Below are 14834 nucleotides of genomic sequence, written 5' to 3'. Positions count from 1 at the left end.
TTGCGTTTCTTTTTTTCAGATTTTCTCTTTAAATCCTCTCTTCCTAGTCAAGACTCGTAGAAAACAACAAAATAAATAAAATGCTGAACAAGCAAGGCTGACAAGGCTCAGAAATACCCGGGTGCATAGATTAGTAATTACCAAGGTCAAAAGAGTCAACCTGATAATGCTCTTCACGGAGCCTTCACTCCTCACACTCACGTTGCAGGTATGATTTTAGTTATTAATGAATATACTTCCCAAAGAGAGCAGAGAATAAGTAAGTTCTATGAAAGAGTAACAGAAAGGAGACTTTACACCCTCGTTCCTTTTTTTTTTTTTTTTTTTTCTTTTTCATTTACCCCTGGAAGACAGAGTTTCAAATTATTGAGAACAGACAGAAAGCACTACTTATCAACACAACCTCCAGCCAAAAATACAAACAAACTCCCTGCAAACTGCTAGTAGCAATGCCTTAAACATGGGAATCGCTCCTGCCTACTTACATTAACTGCAACTCCTTTCCCTCTGATTTTTCTGACCAAGACACTACAGTGTCCCTTGTAAAGCAAGTGACGTGATCTGGTATTAAAAAGGGCCAAGAAAAGCATTTCACAAGCAGCAAACTGCTTGCCCTCAAAACACTTAAAACTGTCAACATGGACATATTTTTTTTGTTCTGCTACCTATAAGGTAACTGCTGTCCAAATTAATTCATACATCATTTTGTGAACAAGACAAAAACACCCCTGCAAATGTTTCTTCATAAATAAGCCACATAAATTTTATATCATCAAATTCAGCACTCCTCATTGCAATGAGCAAGAGAAAAGCTTTCTTTAACAGTATTTGCTCAATACATACAAACAGCAGAGCAAGACTGGCAAGTTCAACATCATCATGATTTGCTAATACAAAACCCTGCTTGGCAAGGTAACCCTTAATCCTCATTTTCTTCACCTGCTTGCCATGCCCATGGAAGCACCGTACTCTGCTGACAGGAGAAACTCTCAGTCTAGCTGTTTTGACAAATCACTGTAAATAACACCCAGATATTCTCAAAGGAGCGGTCTCCATCAGTCTTCCAAAGAGGCCTTTTAATAGATGGATAGGCCAAATACACGAAGTAGTAGATGCTGCTCCTTTACATGCCTCTAAAACACAGATGTGGCAGGGGGCAACTATTCTTTAAAGCATTCTTCAAAGCATTCTTCCTACAGGAACAAAATTTCAGATATATACTTTGCAAATTACATTTAACGGTTAAGTTTGTTCTTCGTGTTAGTTATATTGCCCTTCTAACTTTAAATTGCTGAAATGCGCCCTTTCAACCTCTCTTATAATGCTTTTGAATTATATGAATAGTCAGCTAACAGCTCTTCTGTCATCTATGAGCCTCAGCACTCACTCTAGAAACTCATGTTGGGATATTTTTACGAGGTTACAAGCTCCAGACACAAAACACAAGGAGGTTACCACCTCCACAGCAAGGGCAAGAGAAGCGAGCAAGTATTGTCGGTGGCAAGTCTAGCATAGCCTAAACCAGAATCAATGGCAGTTTAAATTAATATGCCGGGCTCCAAACAGCTGTGGCTGATGAGCTGGTGCTTGCTTGATACTGCCACAGAGGCGCTGACCTCCAGCAAAAGAGCAAGGTGGACAGCTGGGGGTAGTAACCTCACAAGCCGTCTCACTAGTAACTCCCAGAGCTTGCAAGGAGAACCCCAATACATGCAAGTAGGTTAACAAAGCTTCAGTAGGCCCAAGCAGAAAAGGAAAAAAAAAAAAAAAAGGAAAGAAAAGAAAGGAAAAAAGAATAAACGCCCAAATCCATCGGCGAACAAATATCTGTAATTAGAACGTTCATTATCTTACACAGAACCTGCAATATATTTGGTTATTCTCAGTATCATAGAGTGATAAATGCTTATGTATAAAGCATGAAATGCTCATGCACAGAGTTATTTCACAAATACTGGAGATATTAAATTAGATGGCTATATTAAGAAAGTGCTTCCACAGTACAAATATTCTAAAATGAGTTCTACGCTGCATTCAGTTTCTACTTTCATCTGCAATACTTAATTTTTAATTGTATGTAAGAAAGTAGTATTGCTCTGGGAAAAATTTCCAGGACTCTAGATGCATGTGTCTGAGCTTATCTTACCCTGTTAGTATTCTGCAAGTTTTGCTGGGATGAAAATACCTTTTAATGCAAACCGAAGTTAAACTCTAAGTGCATTGTAGATCCGCTTGGTTAAATAACTACAGAAACAACATGGCATGCACATGCACACAAACTACTCCTCTTAAGTTTAAACAATGTACTTTCATCAAATATAGCTTCAAAGACATTTCTAAATCCAAACACAGTAAACTTTCAGTAAGTAGACAGAGTTCAAAGGTAATGTTTATACTTCGTTATAGTCCCCTATTTCCCTGAAGTGCTAAAGCAACACTGTTAATTTTTTTCACACGAATTCAAACGTACACACAAGCATGACTAGAAAGCTCAATGAGATTAAAATATTGAAATTGTTTTATTAGTAGTATCTGTCCCATTAGTATTCAAGCAATTACACCACTTCTTAGTGCAAAAAGGTTATTTTAAATACACTACGGAAGAAAAGTTTTTCAACAACTGTTGCACAGCAGAGCTAAAAATAGCAAAATATCAACATGTAAGGTAGCAGTTTGTTTGTTTGGGTTTTTTTGTTTGTTTTTAGATTAAATGGAACTTCACATTCAGCTAATAATATCCTTAATTTTTTTCATTCAAATCTTCGCTTTTCTCTCCATATTGTAAGAAAGCAACTGGACTAAGACCTAAGGAAACCAAGAAGATACAGAGATTATACTGTATATTCATTCTCTTATCAATTTCACTTGCTTTCCTACTTTTACTCTTATGGTGTGTGACTTAAACTGTCCATTCTCAGTACTACAGGAATGATTTGGACACTGTTTATTGCAAACATTTCCCCCAGTCTCCCATCATCCTTAAACTGGAAGGCATCTCCTGTGATGTCTCAACAGTTCCTTAAACTAAAAATCTTGAAAGTAAATCCATCTGCCTCCTAAGTCACCTCTTCATTAACTTTGGCAATCCAATTATTCCCCAATCATTCAAGATCACATTCTTATAACCATCTCATTCTGGCTTTTCTTACGTTACTTCTGTCAAGGCTGTTATTGCATCTAAAAGTCATTTATTCCTTCCACATCTCCACTATCAAACCCTTCTTTCTTCCATGATTCTTTAGTCTACACTAATCACCTCCAACAAGACAGAATTAAGGCTGATTCAAATTAAATCTGTGAAGGAAAAATTGAGGGTTACAGGAAAACCACAGGTTCCATAACAGGAAGAAATTTTTGTTGCGAGTTGATGAGAATAAAGAATTACTTTTGGCAGAAAGAAAGGGGACAAAAAAGTCATCATTACTGAACCTTCTCTATCAAATGCCATACAATATCTTGTAATGACCAGTCCTCTGTCACATCCTGAGTATTTTTTCCATTCCCCTTTTTTCTTCACACGTTTCAGTTAAGAACTGTACTGAAACAAAACCAGCAGATGAAATACTGTAGTATAAATGCAGCTCTACTCAAGAGGCAGATCGGTCCATCGTGCCCATGCGCTGACCTTAAGAGCAGTCAGGAGGAAGTGTTTAGGCCAAGAGTATAAAACCCAGAGAATGACTAGGATACTCTTTCTCTGGATATCCCGCTACATTAATTTCCTCTGCTGCAGAATTTATTCATATCACCAATACCGATAGAGGGATCTACTCACCATGAATGTACCCATCTAACCCTTTAAATCCATTTAAAATGTTGGTCTCTACAATAGTTTGCAATAATGGACTATCACGTGTAGCTCCGCCCTGTGTTAAAAAAAAACCCTCACAGACCTGTAAACAGATACATTAACACTGCTAATGCTTTCAAAAGCTTTGATAAGGTATCAGTTGGCTGTCATAAGGTACATGAACATGCTTTATCCAAATTCCAGTTTTACAAGAAAACTGTAAAACTTCTTTCATAATCTTTAGAAGCATTTTGCTACTCACATCCCCCAGGACAATGTGTGACATAGAGCAAGCTATTTTTGTTTATACACTCTATCTGAAGCACAGTTTTGATATTCTTGATATTCTGGCACAGAGTAGTAGTACAGCAGACCGTAGAGAATATACTTCTAGATCACAAATCTATACACAATCATTACATGCTCAGTTATAATTCTTCCCTTTATAGTAACAGCAGCTTAAATCTCAAGTTTAAGCATTTCTACATAAGTATGCATGATTATTTTAAAAAACAAACAAACAAACAACAAACTTTTGTTTTCAATTGTGAATTTTTTCCTCTTCCTTCCGTTACAACATGAGCTATAGAGTTAGCTTTTTCTATTTTTGGGGGGTGAACGGTCAAACTAAATACCTGTTTGCCACCAAGACAAATGTTTTAGTTTTCTGAGGAATTCGTTTCAGCTTATCAATTTACCAGCTGTAAAATTCTCAGATGCATTAACACATTTAAAAGTAACATTTACAAGACCAAGGAATTAGGAGACTTGCTTGCTTTCAAGTATGCAGTACATTTCATACTAGATTTTGAATTCCTATTAAACCCAGCTGACAAACAGCAAGAGTAGCCACTCTCACAGGTTCAAGACTTCTAAAAGACCTTTTCAGATGCTTTTTTGATTTTTCTTCCCAGTCACAGGAATGGTGACAGTATGCCTTCTTTTCATGAGACTGTATGTCCACGTAAGGAGCTACCGCTCAGGCTCTGGCTGAGTAACAGGCAGGGGAGGGGGAAAGGTACCATCTACTGATGTATGGAGACAGTAAGAGCAACAGAACTGTTGATGCTAAATTTATAAGACTGATAATTGATTTTTTTTTTTTTCAATTAAAAAAGTCTTGTTAATTCAAAGACTGAGGATATCACCAAACAAAATATTTTACTGAGGGGAAAAAACTGAGTAGATTACAAGCATACATTGGCAAATTTATGATAATTTAAAGTGCACAGAACTTCAAGACGCCTGTATAAACATCCCTCTTCTCATAGACTGCCATCTCAAAGGGAGTCTCCTCTGTACAGGCAGACCCCTAATCACTTTCATTCCATTGAAAGCCTAGGACCAAACTGTTTCTGTAAAAAAATTTCACATGCTTTATCTGACGACTGAAACAAATCATCATTTTTCAAAAACCATCAACTTGAAACAACATGTTTGAATGAGAACAGGCATTTTAGATCTTCGAAGAACAACAACAAAATGTGTTTAAGCATGGTGAAGTGTAGCCATTTGGGGACCCTTCTGCACATCTTCACTGTGGAAATTCTCCTAATGGACAGGGCTAGTGACACCTCTAGCATTACTCTAACAGATTCAAGTTTTCTGTCACTAACTGTGATCAACTGTAAACATTTAAAGCCTGAGTGCAAGATGCCCTGTCTATATCAAAATATGGAATAATCAGCGCACAGAAACTTCCTTATTACTGTAAGCGACCCGCAGATTCCAGGAAATTCACATCAAAAATCAGGAACACGAGGCTGCTGTTTTCTTCAAAAGTTTGTATACAACACACAAATGCAGGCATATGCATAATTTGTTTTCCATGTAACTTATGCATTTGATCATAAACGTGATTATTCTTTTAAAATACATATTAAACACTTCCAGACAAATTTTCACGGATAGGCAAAAGAACTGAGAGGACTATGTAAACCAAGTACTTCGTCCTAAAGATGTTGTCTTTCTGGTTTGTGCATTCATAGAGTTGCAGAAGATAGGACATCCATTTCATTACCTTTATGCATGTATTGCAGGTGCTAATAACTAGGTTCACAAGATGGTTAGCACTCAGGTTCTAGTGGGCCTCTGCTTATTAAGATGACACAGTCTCTCACAGCTTTCCAGATACAGGTATGCCACCATGTTTCTAAATCTTCATAGTGATGTCTACTTCTCCATTTCTTATCTGTTGTAATGTTTTAATATTTTACAACTACCTGCCTTGCTACTTTAACTAAATAAAGAACTGTCTACTGTGGGAACACTGAAATGCTTGTTCTGGTGGAGATAGCAGCAAGGCTCCCCTTTTCTCCCCTAAAGCAAATACTTGACCACAGCTCATCCTACCTAAATAGTTACATTTTCCTTACTCTAAATTTATACTAAATAGCTCAAGTAACTTTTTCTTTCATCATCCTTGCTTCGTCAGTCATTCCAGAGCTGTGCACTTCCTTTATTTTTCCCCAAGCTGCATTATCTTGCCTTTTTTGTTGTTAGCTTGCTCTTCAGATTATTAGTAAATACAACTAAAGTATTACTACTTTTTGGCATACAGCCGCCTAACTGGCCTTTTTTTTCTTTTTCAAACCATTCTGTTGTGAAGCCAGAATATTCTTACTCTGTTTTCTTACTCATTTTCTAAGCAGCTTCTGCTTATTTCTAACTACAACTAGCAAACTTACTAGCAGCCTAAAACTTTAAATGGTGCATACACTTTAAGACTTTGTGCACTTCCACACAGTAGCTGAACCAGTGTTTTGCATCTCTTCTTCCCTATAGATATAAAGCACACCATCCTAATATTTGGATTACATTATTAGAAATAACTACTGCCATTATCACATCAAGTTAGTTCACGACAAAGCACATGGAAGAAAAAAAGAATGTTGGTTTTTTTTTTTTTAAATTAACTTGTACCATCAACAAGTTATCTTCTATTCTATAGTAATTAACAGATTCCCTTGTTTTCCAAAAATGGCAAAATATTTAAATTAAGTATCATATGACTAACCAATTCATGAATATTTACTTCCTAATTATTCAGATTAATTTTTACCCATAGGTATTTTAACAAAGAAAAGTTTCAGAACAGAACACTTAAGTTTCAAAAGATTAAAATTATTACTCAAGATCCTGAAATTCCTGTACTGTGTTCTAAACGCAAAACATACGTATTTTAAGGACATGGGAAAAGCATGCCTTTTTTACCTAGACTTGGCTATGGTACGCATTTAACTTTTTTAAAGGGTATTACATATCTGGATTAGAGATAGGGAAACTAGCAAGTTTCTATCACATTGTTTTTTTATGAAGATTAGGGATATTATACAAGGACCCTTCTTAGATTTTGTTAAGTTAACAGGTAGCTGTTTATTATTTTAAAATACATTTTAACTGGACCCCTACATTTATTTCCATGCAATTCCATATCAACTACAACACTTCAGAAACATTTCATCTAATGTTTCATGAAACTTATCATAACCTTGGAACCTCTGGAGAAGGACACTCTTGACTTTGAAACCCAGCTCCGGGGAACCTAGTCCATAACTGACTTTTTAGGACTGATTCAAAATAGTACCATCAGAAAGAAAAGTTTATCTGCTTGGTTTTGCCTCAAGGAAGAAAAAAAAAGGGGGGGGGGGGGGAAGAGAAAAGCAATTCTTGAAATGAAAACAAAAACAATCCCTGTATTAATGTTTAATAGATAACCACATCTTAGCATTCTTAGTCTAAACATTAAGTCAACAAATAAGCAAAAAAGAAAATCTGGTATGTTTCTAATTACATATCCATGTTACAACAATCTGATTGTAAAACACATTCCTATCAGTACAAACATCTTCAGACCGTACCGTGAATGCATGCCCTTTATATTTTTTGCACCGTAAGTTCTTTAATTAGTTCTCTATCCTACCTCATAAAATTCCCATCCTCAGATACAGAAATAAGATACAAAATTTAGCCTCCTCTTACCACATAAAGAACTTGTTGGGATTTCTTTGAGATATGTTACCCATTACACTTTTAACAGGACCTTCTGAGATGGACAGAGGCAATAAACTGTAAAATGAAGGGATTCTTGGACAGCTTAACTTGACCTTCCTGAACCTGACAGTCTTGGCCTAGCAATAGGGAAGGCTCTTGTTTTACACTGTCTGAGACTGAGACGGTCACACCACTGGAACAACCTGGGCTAAGCCAGGCCAAATAGAAGTAAGGAAAGCACTGTCAGGAGGATACTGGTCAAGGGACCAGCAAAACATGTGACGGCACGCCGCAGAGCAGAGCGGCTCCGGAGTGGAATCACTGGCACTTCCTGTTTTGATCAACTGATTCAAAAGACGACACGGACTTCTGGTTGCTCCGCTCCTGGAAAATGCTTCGCGCACACTGACCTGCATTTCCCATTTGTGGTTTAAGCCTGAAGTGGCTCAGCCTGTTTGTTATGGAATTAACTCCTAGCAAATAGTTTGCTAGGCAGTGGCAGCTAACCCAGCCTTATAGAATAATTGCTTCCTAACTGAACGGAGGAGATTTTATGCAGTCTTGATGGTTAATAAGAAAACTATTGCAAGAACAGCATCTTGTCACTAGCAGATTTCGTTCTGAAACACTTGGCATGTATTCGTGGCTACTGACTGAACAAGCTCCATCACACGAGAAGAGACGGTTCTACCACCACCGGTTTGGGAGGGGACAGAAAGAGGACAACTCTACGGACACTAGAAGCTGAAAAGCAGGAAGTTATTCCTAAACTGCCAACTAAAGTTATTGGTTCAGCAGTTGTACATTAGAGGTCTTGAATCTTCTTCTAGTTGATGCCTTGCTGCAGGCAAGTCAAACTAAGGGAGTATTTTACATTTTAAGGGGGGTGGGAGTGGTAAGTCATCCCAGTCCAGTTTTCAATACTCCAAAGAAAAAGTAATCACACTACCAAAACCTTCACCTTAAATAAAGAGACAACACGATACAGGAGACCAGTTGCAGAAGGTAATTAAGCATACACAGCCGTACCGATTAGGTATAATATACTAAGCTGTATTTCTCCAGTTACATCACACTAGAAATGCTAAAGACTTACACAAATTCACAGTTGCAATTAAAAGACAGACATTTACCCTGCTAAGGAAGATGTAAGAAAATTTTACGCTGTCTCAAAAAATAGAGTAGAACTAGCAAAAGTACAATGAAGGGCCGTATTACAGACAGATGCCATATTAAAGAAAGATTAAAATAAACCTTCTTGGGAACTGTCAGAGATGTATGATACTCTTCATTGAACCGCAACATGGAGGAGATAACTGGAGAGATTTAATCATAATTTCTCTCTGTACACCACCAAGGAACTAACAAATAAATTATCAGGCAGCAGCTTTAGATGCAAACAAAACGCACCTTTTGTGTATAAAAAACATTTAAAACTAAAGTACTCACTTTTCACAGGGTTTTGTGGGTGTCAAAATCATAAATGGGCTCAAAAAATACACCTGAAAGCAGGTCAGGCTATGAAATACAATACCACCAATCTCTCACTCAGGAGGTACATAAAATGTCTGATCAACACCTGGGATGATGTACTCTGTCCACATCTGGTATTTATAGTTTTTCCCTCTTTTGGCCTTGGTAACCTTATTTTTTTGTCTTTGTCACCTTGCTATTGAAATTCAAGTATAAAGGTATGAAAACAGAAGGTAGAACATACACAGGAACAGAAATGTTCAGTAAAAGGACTTGTTTTTATTTGGTTCTGATAAGCTCCCTTCTTCTCGCCCTTTGTGTGCTTGTTGACTTACAAGCCCATAATCCTCAGTAAAAACAGGACAAGCTGTGTCAAGATAGGGAAGTTTTGTGGTGGAGTGGTGTTGCCGTTTTATTTTTTGCTAGATCAGCTATTTATATACAGGGAAAGCATAAAACCACGTCCCTCCCTCAATTGTTGCTAATATTATTACTATTTAAAGAGACAGTGGACAGGAAGGGAAAAAAGGTAACTTGGGGGGTGGGGGTTGGGTTTGTTTTGTTTTTCCGTTTTTAAAATAATATTGCATCCAGAGTTTTCAACCCAACTGTATATGCTTATGCCCTGCCACTTGACACCGGAAAGCTTTTGCCCAGCCATATCAACAAAATAATAAGTATCAGCAAAAAAAGCCCTTCTTTCTTTCCCTCTGTGTAACAGAAGAGCATCCACCCATTTTTCAGTTCATTTCAATTTAGGATAGCATCTGAGAGACACTTAAGAGGGAAATACAGATGGTACCTCAAAGACATACTAATTAGCATTTACTGGTTCTCTTTATTCAGAGAGGTCACCTATACATGGCATCTCCAAGCATTACCCTTCCCTCAAATCTCTTATATCAAAGGAGTGAGATTTTTCATTAATAAAGTTTACAGTGTTACTTCTCTAAATACTGCATCAGTTCTAAATGCTTTGGGAGTGGGATCGTTGAGAACAGAGGGCAGAGTGATGGAAGAACTGTTTTATGACCCATTCTCTACCCTCTACCATTCTCTCATCTTATAAAAACCCTGAGATTTACCCAAACACAGATTACCCTTTCACTTTAGCATATCAATTGCTCTTCTAAATGGCTGACCTGGTTCTAGTGTCCACAGCAGACCATCTAGGTTAACAAAGCTATTTAATGCTAGAAATAGCTCTTAAAGTACATAGTCTTCTATTAGTATGCACATGTTCCCCAAAAACTTAATCTCAATTTTGAAATTTGCTTGTAATTAGAAGCCTGAGAATAGAAACTGTTCTTTCTGGTAGACAAAAGAGTGATCTTTCAAGACAGTGCCTCATCTGCAGAGTCCTCCCTTGATAAACAATTTGAGACCTGTTATTTATTGTTCAACTATCTCTCATTGGAGGAGAAATGATCTGCTCCCCTCCTCAGGTAGAAAAAGGGAGGAATTAGTTCTTGGTTTTGTGTCAGTCTGTAATTTTCAGCTCTGACTCCAAGTCCTTTACTTTTGAGCAGTACACAAGTATGTTAAATCTATGCTAGCTGTTGCTTTGTTTGCAAGATGCATAGTACAACTGGCCTTTGAATTATCTGACATCTTTTTAGGAATATGTGACGGAATGAGGAGAAATAGTACTTGCCTGTCATCTTGTCAGGCATAAAATAACCTGAGTAAAACAGGAAGGTGGAAAAAGCTAACGTAAATCATCAAGACATGCGTCCAGCATGTAGACCAGATGACGATCTTCCTCACCTGAAGTACTGTAGATTGACGACAAATTTTGCACTTGTCAACGCTTGTGAATTCACTTATGGTGTGCAGAAAGTTACAGGTTTTGAGCAACAAGTCAGCTAAAGATAAAATATGGGTTAGCTGAATTCAATGCTGATGTTTCCCTTGGAGCTGTTTCTCTAAAATTTGACCTCCAAAAGAGGATACATGGTTCTCTCTGTCAGTCAAAGGTATGAATGTCAAATGGATGTTAAGATTCCTTGGCGGATCTCTGTAAGTGAAAGAGGCACAGTCCTATTATAAGTAAAGTTTTTGTTTTCTTGAAGAGGGGTTCAACATAACAGCAGCCAAAATCTGCAAGATAACATAATCTGAGATGCAAACTTCCTTTGAGAAGGAGCAGATGAAGACTGGGGAAACCTGCTAGTGTAAGTCTGTGAAGCTGTCCCACCTGTTATAGAGACCCCATTTCTACCCAAATGGGAAAACCAATCAGTGGGATGCCAACAGCATCACAGCTTAAAAACCACTGCATGTGGGCATTGCCCAGGCTCCAGTTAAGTAAAACTGGAACAGTGAGAAGCTTGGGGTAGGAGGGATGGTGCTCACTATCTGTTTTTCAAACAGATTTAATGCTGCAGAAAAGAATTCTGAAATATGTCAGAAATCTGACATTTCAGGATTATTCTACTTAGCCTCTTCGTTACATATATGAAAAAAAGCAGCAAACTATGAACCAAACACCGCCATCACTCATAATCAATCAGAGGAATGCCTTTAAGATATCGAGGCAGTGGAATTTAGTATGAAAAAAATCCATAATGTTTTATTAATAGCAGTAATAATAAAAAAAACAGTGTAATAACATTTTGTACCAATCAAACACTGCACCAGAAGACATGATGCCCAACAGGCATGTCACTTAATTGTGTTACCAGTCCTTTATTTCAACTGAAGCATTAGCAATAACCATGACCAGACAGATTGTACCAAATAAAATTTGCCTGCTATGGTAACTTTTTTCCAATGTATCCTTCTATAACAGATGTCTCTGTAGTTGATACTGTTTTGTCTTTTTTCGTAACTGAAACAATGACAGAGAATAGATCAAACAGCTGTTTCAGTATGTCACTGACTGTCACTAGCATAAAAAAAGGCTCAGAAATTTTTATAAGAAAGATATGGTAGCTCCTTATCATATGCTTTTTACCCCAGAAATACTTGAAATAAAATTTTACATGCATTAACCTTACCTCAGAATTAGGAAACTGAATAGAACTGTACTGTACTTCAAGCTTCCTCCAGACTGTTTTCATCTGTACTTCCACTTCATTAGTTCAAAGGTGATATTATGGAAATGCATATTTCTATTAATCTGTAAAACAGGAAAAGAATTTGACTTAAAGAGATATCCGAAGAAGTTATATTGACAGTTTATAGTACATAATGTGAACTGCACATTGCAGATATTGGTATCTGGAATTATGGAAGCCGGTTCACTATTGTGAACTGCTCTCAGCTAGAAAGAAACTTCTTAGACCCCTGCATTTCTAATAGTTGTATGGTTGCAGTTTATTTCTAAAATATTAACACTAAAAAGCATCTAAAATTAATTTTATTTATATTATATCATTAAATTACTCACTCATGAATGGTGATGACAGGGAGGAAGGGTGTTAAAAATTTCTGTAAATAGTTTTGCTATGAAAATAAGCCTTTCTGATTTCTCCCAATGACTTGGATTCACCTGGTCTATACCAGCCAGGTTTGCAAGCCTCCAGATACCAGGTTTCTCCAGATTTATTTAAAAAAAAAAATAATAATAATAAAAAAAAAAAACCAACAGGCAGCAGACTAGAGGAAGGACACATTGCTGGTGACACCAATGGAAAAACCAAACAAGCAATGCACAAGTCAATCTCTATTAAACACCACAGAATCTGTAAGACGGCAGCTTTGCAACAAAAATTCACTGGTGTCACCCCATTAGTTCCAGTACACAAGAAACTGCAATATACTGAGAAATAATCAATAGGTTTATTGTAGCTGCACAGAGGCATAGTTACTCCTGGAAAGAAAAAGCAAGCCAAGAATCTGGAAAAAAGTGCTGGCAATAGGGTGGGTTTGATTTTTTTTGTTTGTGTTTTTGAACTGGCGTACATTCAAGCGTTAGAGGAAAGCACGGCGCAGGCTCTTACCTGGCACTCTAACAACTGTGAGCAAGCCTGACTTGCGTCAGGTCCCCAGGTTTTCAAATGCATTGTGGATAGCTAAGTTGGGCTTATCAGCTTTGCTACTTAGATTCCACCTCGAGCATATGCCGCCTATTGCCAACTCTTCCCATTTTATCATAGTGTCACAATTTTTCAATGTTTCCATCATCCAAAGCTTCCAAAAAGATCATACAAGAATTTTATCATTTAGAAGTCCCAGTCTTATGACTGCAAATGTAACCTTGAAGGTAATACAAAGGCTCAAACACTGGTAATCCAGCGATATTGTTAAAAAACATACAATCAATCTTACAGTGTAGAGATTTAATGACTTATTTTTTAATGCCTATGCCAACAGTACTGGGAATGGGGATGGACAAACCACGTGCCTGCATGATTTCCAGCAGAGGAAGAGTTTCAGCATACGCTTTCCTTCTCTTTTCCTTTGTAAGCACCATGAAGACCTTTACCGTTACAAGAAGGTCAGAATACTTCTGTCTCCATGTCAATTTATAAGGACTGTTCCTCACACACTGAGGTTTAATAGTCTTGGTAATAAATAATAAATTTGTGTAAAATGGTAACCTGAAACCATCCTGAGTATCAGATAGCACCAGTTCTTAAAGACAATTGTCTCCACTGAGCAGACAGGCTGACACTTGACTGTTATTTCTTCCATGGTAAAACTGAAAAAAAACATTCTTGCCACGCAAAAGTGTTTGTGGAGATTGTTTTTGCTTTTTAAAAGTAAGCTTGTAAAGAATCTGCAAAATATATCCATCTCTGTCTCTATAATCAAGGAACTTGAGTTCATCTTCTGTTGGACTCCAAAAGAAACAACTATAAACAGAAAAAGGTTGGTGCGCTTTCTGTTTTTACACCACCTCCAATCCCCCTGTATCTAGTATCTGATTTATACAAAGGCCACTTTGTATATTTAGAGAGGCTGCTTTACAAGGGTAAACACATTTCTGAACAACGTTGATTTTTTTTTTTTTGTTTCTAAAATGATGTCCTCTTGATATTTTTTCCCAACTTCCAAACTGCTGAAATTCTTAGTAACTGTTAATTTCTGTCAGCATTCATTGCATTTCCTGATCCCACTCCCATATACCAGATATCCAAGCTCTCTTACCAAACAAAATTATTTTAGTGAACTTCCTGATCTGCACGACTCTAGGTATGTCTACATTACCATCTTAATTCAAATCAGGAGTGCGCTTTTGAAGTCAATCTCCCAAACAACCCTATTTTCCTTGCTTTGCTTTACATTGCAAAGCAGTCTCCAAGTACATGAACAATATTTCTTTTGAATAAAACTAAATCAGAGAATGAGCTTCAGGTGCGCATTGTACACGCTCCAACCACTAACAGGAATTCAGCCACAGAATCAGAGGAGGACCAGCTTGAAATAAACCCTCACAACCTGTATAGCATGGATGCCAGGTTCTCAGCGCCTGACAGATCTGATCCTATTACAACACACTGCTTGGTAACATGGACACAGCCTCTTTCATGACTTACTGCATTTTTGTGTCAGTTCCAAATTCATCTCTCCCTTTTTTAAAAGGGGACTACAAAACCTTTATCAGAAATGGGAGTGAAGTTAATGATAATTA

General features: G+C 37.3%; 1 protein-coding gene across 1 annotated transcript in view; it reads right to left on the bottom strand.

Moving 5' to 3' along the window:
* Positions 1–14834, bottom strand: part of BMPR1A (bone morphogenetic protein receptor type 1A) — an 85597-nt gene that overhangs the window by 30871 nt on the left and 39892 nt on the right. The window contains exon 2 of the mRNA XM_087764436.1: positions 12256–12377. The gene's annotated coding sequence lies outside the window, so the exon portion shown is untranslated. The remainder of the gene's footprint in view (positions 1–12255; positions 12378–14834) is intronic.

This window comes from Nipponia nippon, unplaced genomic scaffold (genome assembly GCF_047370975.1).
Source record: "Nipponia nippon isolate SJK-2023a ecotype South Korea unplaced genomic scaffold, ASM4737097v1 scaffold_3, whole genome shotgun sequence".
NCBI lineage: Eukaryota > Metazoa > Chordata > Aves > Pelecaniformes > Threskiornithidae > Nipponia > Nipponia nippon.
The sequence above is the reverse complement of the archived record's forward strand: the minus strand, read 5'-3'. Positions and strand labels throughout refer to the sequence as shown.